The sequence below is a fragment of the Jaculus jaculus genome, chromosome 5 (assembly GCF_020740685.1).
Source record: "Jaculus jaculus isolate mJacJac1 chromosome 5, mJacJac1.mat.Y.cur, whole genome shotgun sequence".
Lineage (NCBI taxonomy): Eukaryota > Metazoa > Chordata > Mammalia > Rodentia > Dipodidae > Jaculus > Jaculus jaculus.
The window spans coordinates 81,503,638-81,516,249 of NC_059106.1; the positions used below are offsets into that span (position 1 = coordinate 81,503,638).

The 12,612-nt window shown below is 48.3% G+C and overlaps 1 pseudogene; it reads right to left on the minus strand.

The window, feature by feature from the left end:
- Positions 1 to 9,504: 9,504 nt before the first annotated feature.
- On the minus strand, positions 9,505 to 10,326 carry LOC123460585 (annotated as a pseudogene).
- Positions 10,327 to 12,612: the final 2,286 nt, after the last annotated feature.

A 12,612-nucleotide genomic window follows, 5' to 3' on the forward strand; every position in this document is an offset into this window, starting at 1 on the left:
GAAAATACCTGACCAAGAGCAGCTTTGGGGGATAAAAAGGGTTATTTAGGCTTACAAACTCGAGGGCAAGCTCCATGACGGCAGGGAATATGATGGCAGGACAAAAGGGTAAACATCACCTCCTGGCCAACATCAACTGGGTAACAGTGACGAAAGCGTGCCAACCACTGGCAAGGGGACATTGGCTATAATATCCATAAGCATGCTCCCAACAATACACTGTCTCCAGGAGGCATTAATTCCCAAATCTCCATTGGCTGGGAATCTCGCATTTGGAACACCTGAGTTTATGTGGACACCTAAATCAAACCACCACACCATGTGCACCCAAACGTGAAAAAGTGGCTAATTCATTTGCAGTTTCATTACAGCAGGAGACCCCAGAATGCCCATTCTCTCTCTTTTTATTTCCTCTCTCTCTCTGCACCCACATATAAATAAGTATATATTTAAAAATGAAATAAAATTTAAGGGACTGAAGAGATGACTGCAGTGTAAGGCCCTTGCTCACATAGCCAGACAGCTTGGGTTCAGTTCCCCAGTCGCCTTGAAAAGCCAGATACATGAAGTGGCAAGCGGCAGCTGTGACTGGAGTTCGTTTGCAGTGGCCAGAGTTCCTGAAGTGCCCATATTCTCTCTCAGATAAACCCATAATAATATTAAAAAACACAACGAAATGAGCTTTAAAAGATGAGTCTGGCATGGTGGCACAAGCTACTTCAGAGACTGAGGCAGGAGAATCTTAAGAGTCCAACCTGGACAATGTAGTTAGGCACATGGCCTCACAATGGAAAAGAAAACCGAATGTGTAAATACATTACTGTAATCTCAACACTCTGGAGGCAGAGGCAGGATGATCACCCTGACTTTGAGGCGACTCTGGGACTACATAGTGAATTCCAGGTCAACCTGGGTGGAAGTGAGACCATACATGGAAATATTTTTTTAATAGTTAAAGGGGTAGGGAAAGATCATCTAAGCAAATAGGAAACAAAAGAGAGTTGAAAAATAGGGGGGTGGGAATCATGTACCTGTCCTAACATCAGGAAAAAGCACACATTAAGTAAGACAAGTTATGAAAGAAGGAGATTATGTATTAATAAAAAGATAAATGTAGAAGCTAAAGCAATTCTAAGTAGTGCATCTAACGCAGACCATCAAAATAATGTGAAACATAAAAATTTTTTTAACAAAACTGGAGCATAGTGGTGCACACCTTTAATCCCAGAACTTGGGAGGCAAAGTTAGTTGTCAACTTGATCTGTTTAGTAATCCACAGGGATCTCCTTCTGGTGGGTCTCCGAGGTTGATTCCAGGAAGGATGAACTGAAGGAGCTAGTGAGATTTGGTGGTGCATGCCTTGAATCCCAGCACTTGGGAGGCAGACGTAAGGGGATCACCATGAGTTCGAGGCCACCTCAAGACTACAAAGTTAATTAATAGTCACCCTGAGATAGACTGAGAATTTACTGCCAATTGAATTGAAAGGAGAAATGGGCAGGTCTATCATCATTGAGGATTTCAAGTCTAGGCTCTCAACCCTGGACAGAACACATAGGACTTAAAGGCAATAGAGGATTTACAGAGCACACTAAACAAATGACATCCACTCAAGGGAACAGTGGCACGGGCCTATAATACCAACACTTGGGAGGTTGAAATAGGAAGATGTATAGTTGCAGGCCAGATGAAACAATTTCAAATTTTTATTAAGCAAACACATTTCTAGCTTATGCTAAGATTTATCATAAAACCTCACAAAGAAACTAACAATTTGCAAATATACTGCCCCAAAAAAGAGAAACTTGAGGCACTTGCTCATAGGTCCTTACTGTTGAACCTGCCCACTTTTCTGAGTTCAAACTCAAAGAAAAGTAACGTCTCCTCCCCCTCCCTTTTTTTCTGTTCTTCGGATGTTCCTTGAATTCCGAATAAGCATTCCTGCCTGACACTCTAGGCATTTTCCACCTTTTTTTCTTCAATATATTTATTTTGCCTTGCTCAAGAGAGGGGGCAGGAAGAAAACTTTAGGAGCAATGTTCAGAGAGAGCCAAGCATGGTGGCGATCAATAGTAATGTTAGCACTAGAGAAACTAAAAGGCAGGAGGGTCAGAACTTCAAGGTCAGTCTTGCTCATATAGTGAGTATGAGGCCTCCCAGAGGTACATGAGACCCTGTCCCAAAAACTCAAAAGAAAATTAAAAGAAAGAGATGCTGGGAAGGTGGCTAATCAATTAAAGGTACTTACTTTCAAAGCCTGCAGACCTGGCTTCAATTCTCCAGGACCCACATAGAGCACAAAGTGATGCATGTGTCTGAAGGCTGTTTGCAGTGACAAGACACCCTGATATACCCATTTTTATTGCTCTCTTTCCCTCTTAAAAAAAATTGTAAAAGTGAAAGAAAATAAGTAGTGGAAGAGGGTCATAGACATGGTTTAGCAGTTAACGTGCTTGCCTATGAAGCATAAGGACCCAGGTTCAATTCCCCAGTGCCCATGTAAGTCAGATGCACAAGGTGGAGCAAGCATCTGGAGTTCATTTATAGTGGCTGGAGGTTGGCTGTGATGTGCCCATTCTCTGTGCCTCTCTCTCCCTCCTTCTTTTTCTCTATCTCCAAATTAGTAGAGAAAGGGCTACGGAGAAGGCTTAGCATTTCAGACACTTGCCTGCAAAGCCATATGACCTCGATTTCAGTCCCTAAGACCCTCATTAGTCAGATGTAAAGGGTGGAATGTGTCTGGAATTTGTTTGGTGTTGCCTAAGGCCCTGGCATGCCTATTTGCTCTCCCCCTTCTTTTCTGTCTTTCTCTGAAATAAATAAATGTTTTAAAAAGTTTAAGTAGTAAATAAATAAAATAAAATATTTTAAAATATATGTAAAAAGTCACCATCACACAGCACATACACAAAAAATCGAGTCAAAGGGGCTACTGGAGTCCTAAGCGACTGACACTGAGACAGGAATATTACTCCTTCATGGTCAGCCCATGCCACGAGTAATCTCTGGGTCCCAACCCCACAACAAGTTCTGGGAGGTAGCTCAGGATTAAAGAGGCTTGATTACAAATACCCTGCTATCTGGCTTTGCTCTGCTCCGTTTGCCCAGTATCCACCTAAAGCCAGATTCACAAAGTGGCAAATGCATCTGGGGTTCGTTTGCAGTGGCAAATGCCCCTGGAGCCCATCTCTGCCAGCGAGTCAATCACATGCAGAGCTCTGTGCCCAGGCACCATAAAAGTCCTGCTCAGCACTCAGAAGCTCAGTGGGTTTCTCCTAGCCTGCTGCTCCCGAGGCTGCCCATTCACAGAGCGCGCAGGCCTTAAATCTTCCACCTGGATCTACTGTTTCTAAGTCTATGCCTCTCCGTACATGGGCAGAGGTTGGTGGTCTGGGCTGGGAGAGGAGGAGATCAAAGATAGAGGGAATAGGAATGCCAGGATGGGGGTCAGGCCAACGAACAGGACAAGTCTGAAACATTTGGAAAGGAAGGCTTCTTTTCTTTACTTATTTATTTGCAAGCAGAGAGTAGGAAAAAAAGAAAGAGCATGTGAACATGGGCATGCAAAGGCTTCTTGCCTATGCAAATGAACTCCAGATGCATGTGCCACATTGTGCATCTGACTTTTTGTGGGTACTGAGAAACTGAACCCTGGCCTTTTCAACGTTACAAGTAAACTCCAATTATCACTGAGCCTCCTCTCCAATCTCAAAGGGGATTTTTTTTTAAATTTTGTTCATTTTTATTGATTTAGTTGAGAATGACAGAGAGAAACACAGAGAGAATGGGAACACCAGGGCATCCAGCCACTACAAAGAAACTCCAGACGTGTGTGCCCCCTTGTGTGTCTGGCTAATGTAGGCCCTGGGGAATCAAGCCTCGAACCAGGGTCGTTCGGCTTCACAAGCAAGCGCTTAACTGCTAAGCCAGTGCCAGCCCTCAGGGATTTTTTTTTTTTTTTAATTGAGAGAACACATAGACTAGACAACAGGACAGTCCTTCCACCAGAGAAACAGGTCTGATCAGGTGGCCATCGTGGGCCACTTTTAAGGTCATAGTGGCAAACCAGCCCTGCCCTTCTGCTCCAGTCCCTGCCATGTGTCCTGGTAGGGGTAGTCTGTTCTTAGCGGGTTCCCTGAAACTCTGAAGGTTTGACTAAAATGGATTTTTATTTCAGAGTCTTTCAGCTGAGCCCAAGGGCGGGGGGTCTGGGAGTAAACTCAGCTTTGCTGAGTGCAGGAGCCATAGAGACCTGAGTTAGGTTGGATGCAGTGGAAACCCGAAATCCTTCACTAGGTTCTGGGGGTGTTTTTGGTAGGTGGAGGTTCTGTGTGGGATCTGGCAGGTCATCCTGGACAACATGGAGACTTTTGTTCCTGATAAGCTAACAGACCTAGGAGATGTGGACAGGATCGCAGAAATGGTTGTTGAAGTACAAGAACAAGATGTCATTACAGAGTGAATTTTTTTTGTTTTGTTTTGTTTTGTTGTTTTGGTTTTTTGAGGTAGGGTCTTGCTTTAGCCTTGGGTGACCTGGAATTCACTATGTAGTGTCAGGGAGGCCTCAAACTCAGCGAGAACCTCCTACTTCTGCCTCCTGTGTGCTGGGATTGTTTTTAGGGGTGGGGTCTGTAGTTTAGTTTGAGCCTCATTCCCAGGCTGGCCTTGAACTCAAGGCAATCATCTTAATTCAGACTTTGGAATGCAGGGTTTAAACACATGTGTTATTAATTAAAGGATGATTTTGATGAGATCTTCATCACATAGATTCAAGAGTAGTAGTTTGTTTGTTTGTTTGCTTGTTTGTTTGTTTCACCAGGGTTTCACTCTATAGTCTCAGGGTAGCCTCAAACTCATGGTGATCCTCCTACCTCTCCCAGCTGAGTGCTGAGATTAAAGGCATGTGCCACCACACCCGGCTTTGTTTATTATTATTATTAATTTGAACGCAAAGAGAGAGATAGAAATAAAATGGGCATCACAGGGCCTCCACGTGTGTGTGAACAAACTCCAGATACATGGACCGCTTTCTTCATGGCCTTTGATTTACACCGGTACTGGGTCATCAAAACCAGGTGTGGCAGTGGGCGAGGTTGGTGGGGGAAGTTGGGCCCTTGTTCTGCCTGCAAGCACCCGAACTGCGGAGCCCTCTCTCCAGCCCCAAGTAGTTTTTCTTGCTGGGAGGTTGCTTGTGTTTTGGTCACCCCCGTTTTATTGTATTCACGTATACAAATAGCTTTTTATTCTCTCATACCCTGCAGCCGCCTCCTCCCTGCACTCAACCTAACATCCCAGTCACAGCTAAGGGTTTTGAGTGGCCAGGTCACTGGATGGGGACAGTTTGGGGTCAATTATGGCGTACCTAAGAAAGATGTCTGTTGGCAATTTGGGTCTGGGACACCAGGGAGGAAGCTCTTGCCAGCGGGGAAAGTGGGTTGTGGGGAGACTGGGATGCGGTTTGGTGTGGCACTTGTGGTTCTTGATAGTCCAACCCCAGCGGCTCCTCAGCATGTTTAGTTTTCTTTTCCACCCTGCCTATAAAACAACAATTTTGACTTTTTCACGGTTTTTGAAATTATTTTTCATCAATTTTAATTAACATTTTCCATGATTATAAAAAATATCCTATGTTAATTCTCTCCCTCCCCCCACTTGTCCCTTTGATTTTCCATTCTCCATCATATCCCCTCCCCATCTCAAACAGTCTCTCTTTTATTTTAATGTCGTGGTCTTTTCCTCCTCTGAGGATGGTCTTCCGTAGGTAGTGTCAGGAACTATGAGGAAATAAATATCGAGGCCATTATATGTCTGGAGGGAGCACGGTGTAAGGAGTCCTACCCTTCCTTTGGCTCTTACATTCTCTCTGCCACCTCTTCTACATTAGCCTTGTAAGGTGTGATCAAATGTTATCCAGTACTCAAGTCATTTCTTTCCAGCAATATGATACCTTCCAAGTAGTCCCAAGGTCACTGCCATCTGAAAAGAGAAGATTCTCTAGCCAAAGTGACAGTAGTGTTAATATAAGGGTATGAATATTAAGAGAAGTGCTTACTGGGCAGTTTGATAAGCATAGTATATACATTTTTCCAGACATCAGCAGATGTTACCCCCCTAGGGCTCATGACTACACCTGTTTTAAGTTTTCAGCACCAGGGATGTGTTCCCTTCCATGGAATGGGCCTCAAGTCCAGTTGGAGGGCAGTTGGTTTCCAACATGATTGATGTGCCACTATTACACCCGTTGGCTCATTTGGCCTGGCTGCCAATTATCAGGCTTCAACTCTCCACTGTTGAGTATCTTCACTGGTGGTATCTCTTTCTCCCATTGAACTACATGTAGAATGGGTTCTTCCAGCTCTCTGTCAGCTTCAGAGTTTTTTCTTTGTTTGTTTCTCAGACAAGGTCTATGTATCTCAGGACATGTAGCTCAGGATGACGTGGAACTGACAATGCTTCTGTCTCAGCCTCTTGAGTCATGGGATTACAGGGATAGGTCAGCTTACTGTCATCCTAAACTTGTCTTTTTTCTCCTGTTTTATTTAATTTTATTTGTCTGTGTGTGTGTGTGTGTGTGTGTGTACGCACACACACAAATGTGGCTGTCCTTGCTGTTGTTTTTTTTCAAGGCAGGGTCTCTCTCTACCTCGGGCTGACCTGGAATTCACTATGGAGTCTCAGGGCAGGCTGGAACTCACCGTAATCCTCCTACCTTATTCTCCCCAGTGCTGGGATTAAAGGCCTACACCACCACGAAAGGCCTGTTTTGTTTTGAAAGTTTATTAAACTATTAATTTGAGAGAGAGAGAGAATGGGTGCTTCAGGGCCTCCATCCACAGCAAACAAACTCCAGAATAATGTGCTACCTTGCGCATGTGGCTCTGTGTTGGTACTCAGAAACTGAACCCAGGTCACAAGGCTCTATAGGCAAGCACCCTAACTGTGGAGCCATCCCACAAGCCCCCCCGTTTTTTTTGCATTCCTGGATGGGTCTCAAAATCTAGACCCGTTGGGTGCCTCTAGGTCTCCAGGCAGATCTTGGTTCAGAACTCTGAGAACTCAGAACAAGATAGGTCTAGTTCAAGATAAGAGTCTTTCCCCTTGGTGAAGTCACTTCACACTTTACCTTGCTGGCCTGCTGCCCGACCTTTCCCTCCCACACCCACTCTGACATTTGGTTCGATTTAAGACCATGTAGGTCTGGCTGGCATTGAGCTAAATCCTACTGCCACAGCCTTTTGAGTGTTGGGATTACAGGAGTATAACATGACTCCTTTGTTTTTATACTTTAACATTTTACTAGATTCTGGGGAGATTACCCACATACTCTCTGTCACACAAGTAAATTTTTAAGAATCAAAACACATTAATAGAATGAACTGATCTTAGTCATGATTAATCTCCTGGAATTTTGGTAGGAATGATGTAAGATAGTTTATTTGGAAGGGTTTTTTTCAATCCAAGGTAGGGTCTCACTCTAGCCCAGGCAGTTTGGAATTCACTATGCAGTCTCAGGGTTCCTCCCAGGTGATGAGATTAAAGGCGCGTGCCACCATGCCCAGATTTTTTTCTTTTTTCCCCCTATTTAGAGATCTCCCAGGACATCCTAGAGTTCACGATGCAGTCACAGGTTGGCCTCAAACACACAACAATGTTTCTACCGCTGTCTCTCCATTAAAGGGATTAAAGACATAAACCTGTATACCTGGCTGATTTTGAAAGATTTTTTTTTTTTCTGATAGGATGTGTTTATATGTACATGGTACATTTTAAAGCAATAGCTACATTGGTCATACATATTAGAAACCATAAAAAAAGTTAAGAACTAAAATTTACATCATACACTTGTATATATATATTTTTTTACAGAGGTAAAAAGGCTTATTATAAAAAAAATCAACACGACAGGGGTTTTAGTATACAGGTCAAGAGGGAATTCTGCTTTAGGCACTTTAATTTGTTAATGTGAGCAAACAGCTTGGCGGTGGGTCAGGGATACTTCTGAAGAGAAGATCTTTTGGTTAATGTTTTGTTACCATGGATAGAAAAATAAAATCTGAGTAATTTCTCTCATGATCTGACATCGGTGTGGCAAATCTAGCCGGGAAAATACGACACACTGTTCAGCTGCAGTGTGGCAATTGAGACGTATTTACATGAATGTCCCCGTGGCTGTCCTTGTGCCCTTAGCAGCTGCCTTCACAAACCAAAAGTGATGCACGGAGTAAGGTTTGCTCGCATAACTCTTACAAGGGGGAAACCAGCAAGGGGTTAAGGAAGAGAAAACTGGACTGGAGGCAACAAAACAAAGGTACTTGGGGCTGCGTGTTCTCCTTGAAATATAGGGGCGCTTGAACTGAGGTCTGAGGAAACGTACATTAGTGTTGTGCTTTGTAGAGAGGCGACCTTAGAGAGGGCCCTGAGGGAATTCCAGGCTTGGGGGTGGGGATGGGCAGATGGTCTCTCCACAGCATTGGAGTCTGGCTGAGGCATTTCTACACATCCTCCTGGCATGGAATTCCTCCCATCCATCTATCTAGAAGGGCAACTCTCTGTTCTCTTCCACACCAGATTACTCCAACCAGTCATCCCAAGAGGTGAAAACGTCTACCAACTAATTCATAAGCACACGGGTGATGTACAAATGTAGTTTTAGGAATTTTTTTTCCCTGATTTTCACAAGTCAAGGGTCAATTCTCAATCGTTTTCAAGGTGTAAATGCTTTGCATCAGTGAATAAATCCAACAGATGCCCGGGGCGGGGTAGGTGAAGATGCGCTAACGACAGGGCCTCCCCCACGCAGGAGCTAGCCGCAGGGGACAGTGTCACTTCCCATGGCGTTTCAACCTTCTTTCATCACGCCTCCTCGCAGCCTACCGCTTGCCGGCAACAGGCAAGCCCAAGCCGGAGGAGAGAGAGTCTGCGATGCTCTTGGGGAAAATAAAAAATAAAAAATCAAGCACAGTGCTCTACCAAATCCAGCAGCCCCACCGCGGACTCCTGTGACGGGAAGCTGTAGTCGCGCTCGGGCGGCGCGTCGGCCCTGGCGAAGCGCGCTTATGCCGGTCCGCGTCCTCGCCGCCGTCGTCAGAGCCGCTCGTCCTCGCCGCCGTCGTCAGAGCCGCTCGTCCTCGCCGCCGTCGTCAGAGCCGCTCGTGCTCGCCGCCGTCGTCAGAGCCGCTCGTCCTCGCCGCCGTCGTCAGAGCCGCTCGTGCTCGCCGCCGTCGTCAGAGCCGCTCGTCCTCGCCGCCGTCGTCAGAGCCGCTCGTGCTCGCCGCCGTCGTCAGAGCCGCTCGTCCTCGCCGCCGTCGTCAGAGCCGCTCGTCCTCGCCGCCGTCGTCAGAGCCGCTCGTGCTCGCCGCCGTCGTCAGAGCCGCTCGTGCTCGCCGCCGTCGTCAGAGCCGCTCGTGCTCGCCGCCGTCGTCAGAGCCGCTCGTCCTCGCCGCCGTCGTCAGAGCCGCTCGTCCTCGCCGCCGTCGTCAGAGCCGCTCGTCCTCGCAGCCGTCGTCAGAGCCGCTCGCGCGGGTCGATGCACGCCACCTCGTCCTCCAGCCGGCTCAGCGGCGGGCGCGGCCGGGGCGAGCGCTGCTCGGGGAGACATGGTCCAGGGGGTGCGGGTCGAGGGTGTAAATCCTTCGGTGCTCTCAGGATGTAGGGGACGAGATGGTCCGCGTGTGCTGCTCCTTCTTCTGAGGGGAGGTCGAAGAACTGTCTGTGGCCGTTGTAAAATCGTCATCACCACCAAGCCCAGCTTCGTTATGGATCGTGGAAGATGACGTTGTGGAGCCTTCCATAAGGTCTTCCATCGCCTTCCTCACGCCCCTGTCAAAGGCTCGCGCGTTGGCGGGGCTTGGGAACGTCAGTCCCAACTTCCTGTTGTCAACTTTCCAGCCGTGAAACGTCGGGTTGGCTTTGGCGTACACCAAGTCCTTTCTGACGAAGCAGGCCAGCACCGCCAGTTTGTCTTTCTGTCGTTCACCATGGATGAGAAGGCCGCTGCGTCCATTGCCTTCGGGGTGCATGACCTTACCCACCCGCGCGACTGATTCCGCCTCCGTCCTGGGGGAACCATCCCCCGCTGGAGTCATCTCTGCTCATAACCACAGCCTTGACTCGCACAATATAGCTGTCATCGTCCGGGTGGGTTGCTTCGGTCATTTTCCTGGTCACCTAGACGCCTGTCCCTCGGAGGGCAGCTCGGCTCCCTTCATGTTCCCGGCCACTCACCCTCCCTTTTTGCCCATCTTCCACATCTCCCGATTTGGTGCTGATGGTGATGGTACAGGGGGAGGATGAGGAAGGAGGCCCGCCGCCGAGCCAAAGCAATGGAGTGTGTGGGGGAGGGTGTGGGGGGAACGAGGAGTCCGCCCCGCAGCTTGGGGATGAGGATCTGGGAGGGGGAAAAAGGGGGTGCACCGACGAGCCCCAAGCGTGTGCAAGCTTCCAGAGCCCGCGGCAACGGTTCCCAGAGCGGGCGAATGACGTGAGATCTGGGATCTCTTCATTGTGTGTGTGGGGGGGAGGTGGAAACCTCCGAAAAGTGCGGGGGGGGGGGGACGGAGAGCCGGAGAAAATAAAAAATAAAAATAAAATAAAAAGATTAAGCCAAGCGCGCCTCGGGGCCGTAGGCAGTGCTGGGAGGGGGCCGCCAGTGGTGAGCCCAGGACCCGGGTCGCTGCTTCCCCCCACCCCGGTGGGGGGGGAAGGACGGAGAACCGGGCCAATCAGGGTTCCGGGGAGCAGTCGGCAGCCGGCAGCCAGGTGAGGCGCGCCGGATAGGCGGTGCAGGGCGCCCCGTCCGAGCCCCATCTCTGCGCTCCACCGATTTTACTCCATATTGGATTCCCAAGCACCGCCCTTGAAAGATTTTTAAATGAGTCTGTGGACAGGGCTTTGGGGAGGCAGTTCATTTTTGGATTAGGCTCTGGGATGAGGTCTCTGCAGGGAGAGGTGGGACACTCATGAGGCCCTCTAGTCACCCATTACCACTGGCAGATCAGAGTGGCTTGGAGAGAGAGGTGGTTTCTCTGGGAGTGCAGAGTACACTGGATAGATAGTTGCAGTCAGCGAAGCAGTTGAGAGTTAGTCACTGGCTTGTAGACTTGTGGTCCTGTGCACTGGAATGGGGTCTATAGGGATAGGAAGGGTATAAGGACTAGACTTCCAGCTAGAATTGACCCATGATTTCTGAACTTTTTCCACAGGCTTCACAATTGTGGATCCAAACCATTTCCGAAAAAGAGGAATGGCTTCCTCCAATCCCTTGAAAGCATTGAGACTTTCCTCAAGGACTATTCTGATCTACCTTTGAGGCAGGCACAAAACACAGCTGGGCCAGAGGCACAGCCCTGTAATCCCCGCCCTGCCCATGTGGAGGGCAGCCAACCTGAGTCCACTCAGAGCCAGGCAGTCTCTCTGGGAGGTCTGAAGGGATGACTTCTGAAACATCAAACATTCCTGGGATAGTTCTCACCCAGAATGCTAACAAGGGCCCTGGTAAAACCCTTGTAAAACTAAGTGAGGCCTGGCCTGTTAACCAGCAAGGTGAGACTTCAGATGAAAGTGAAGCTTCAGCAGATTATTGGCCACCATCAATGACACCCTCAAGGCATTGCTAGCTGATTGCCAGAAGACAACAGTCACTGACAGCATGGTGACGCGCTCCCATGAAGGGAGCCACATGAAGACCAGAAGTGACGCAGAGACTGCAGATGAACTCCACAGTAACAGCCTGGTTGGGAGGCAACTGAAGACGCCCAGTGAACGTCATCCTGACTGTGGAGGGCAGCCAGGAGCTCGTGAAGGTCTCCACGGGATGACCGCTTATGGCCATCAGAACGCATTTGAGAAACACAAAATTCCTCCCAGCCGTGGCCAGACCTTCTATGGGGGTCAGATGACAACCCCCACTGATAACCATGCCCTCTATCAGGTCCTGATGACAATGCCCAGTTATGACCAGACCCTCTATGGGGGCCAGATGACAACTCACAGTGGTTACCAGGCCTTCTATAAAGACCAGATGACCACTCCCATGGATGGACACACCCTCTACAGGAAGCAGATGATAATCCCCAGTGGTAGTCAGACCGCTAATGGGAGCCAGGTGACAACCCCTAGTATTAGCCCAACCTTCTATGGGAGTGAGATGACGACCCCTAATGGTGGCCAGATGATGAGCACAGTAGTGAACAGACCCTCTCTGGTGGCCAAATGACAAGCCTCTGTAGTGACCAGAGATTCCATTATGGCCAGATGACAAGCCTCAGTAGTGGCCAGACCATCTATGGTTGTCAGATGACCCCTTCCAGTGCTGGCCACACCCTCTATGGGGAGCAGATGATGAGCCCCAGTGATGGTCAGAGCTTCTAGGGAGGTCAGATGACTCCTAATATGGGACAAACACTCAATAGCGACCAGATTATCACCTTTGTGTACAACTAGACCCACTGTGGGGGTCATGCCATGAATCCAGAATTCCAATACGTTTCGCCATTGGCCCAAGGACAGCTGTTAAGTTTCTCTATGGACAACTATGGACATTTCCCAGGAAAGCAGATGCTGAAGACCAAGAGCCAGAAGTTCCTTCATAAATCCAGTACACTGAAGCCCTAC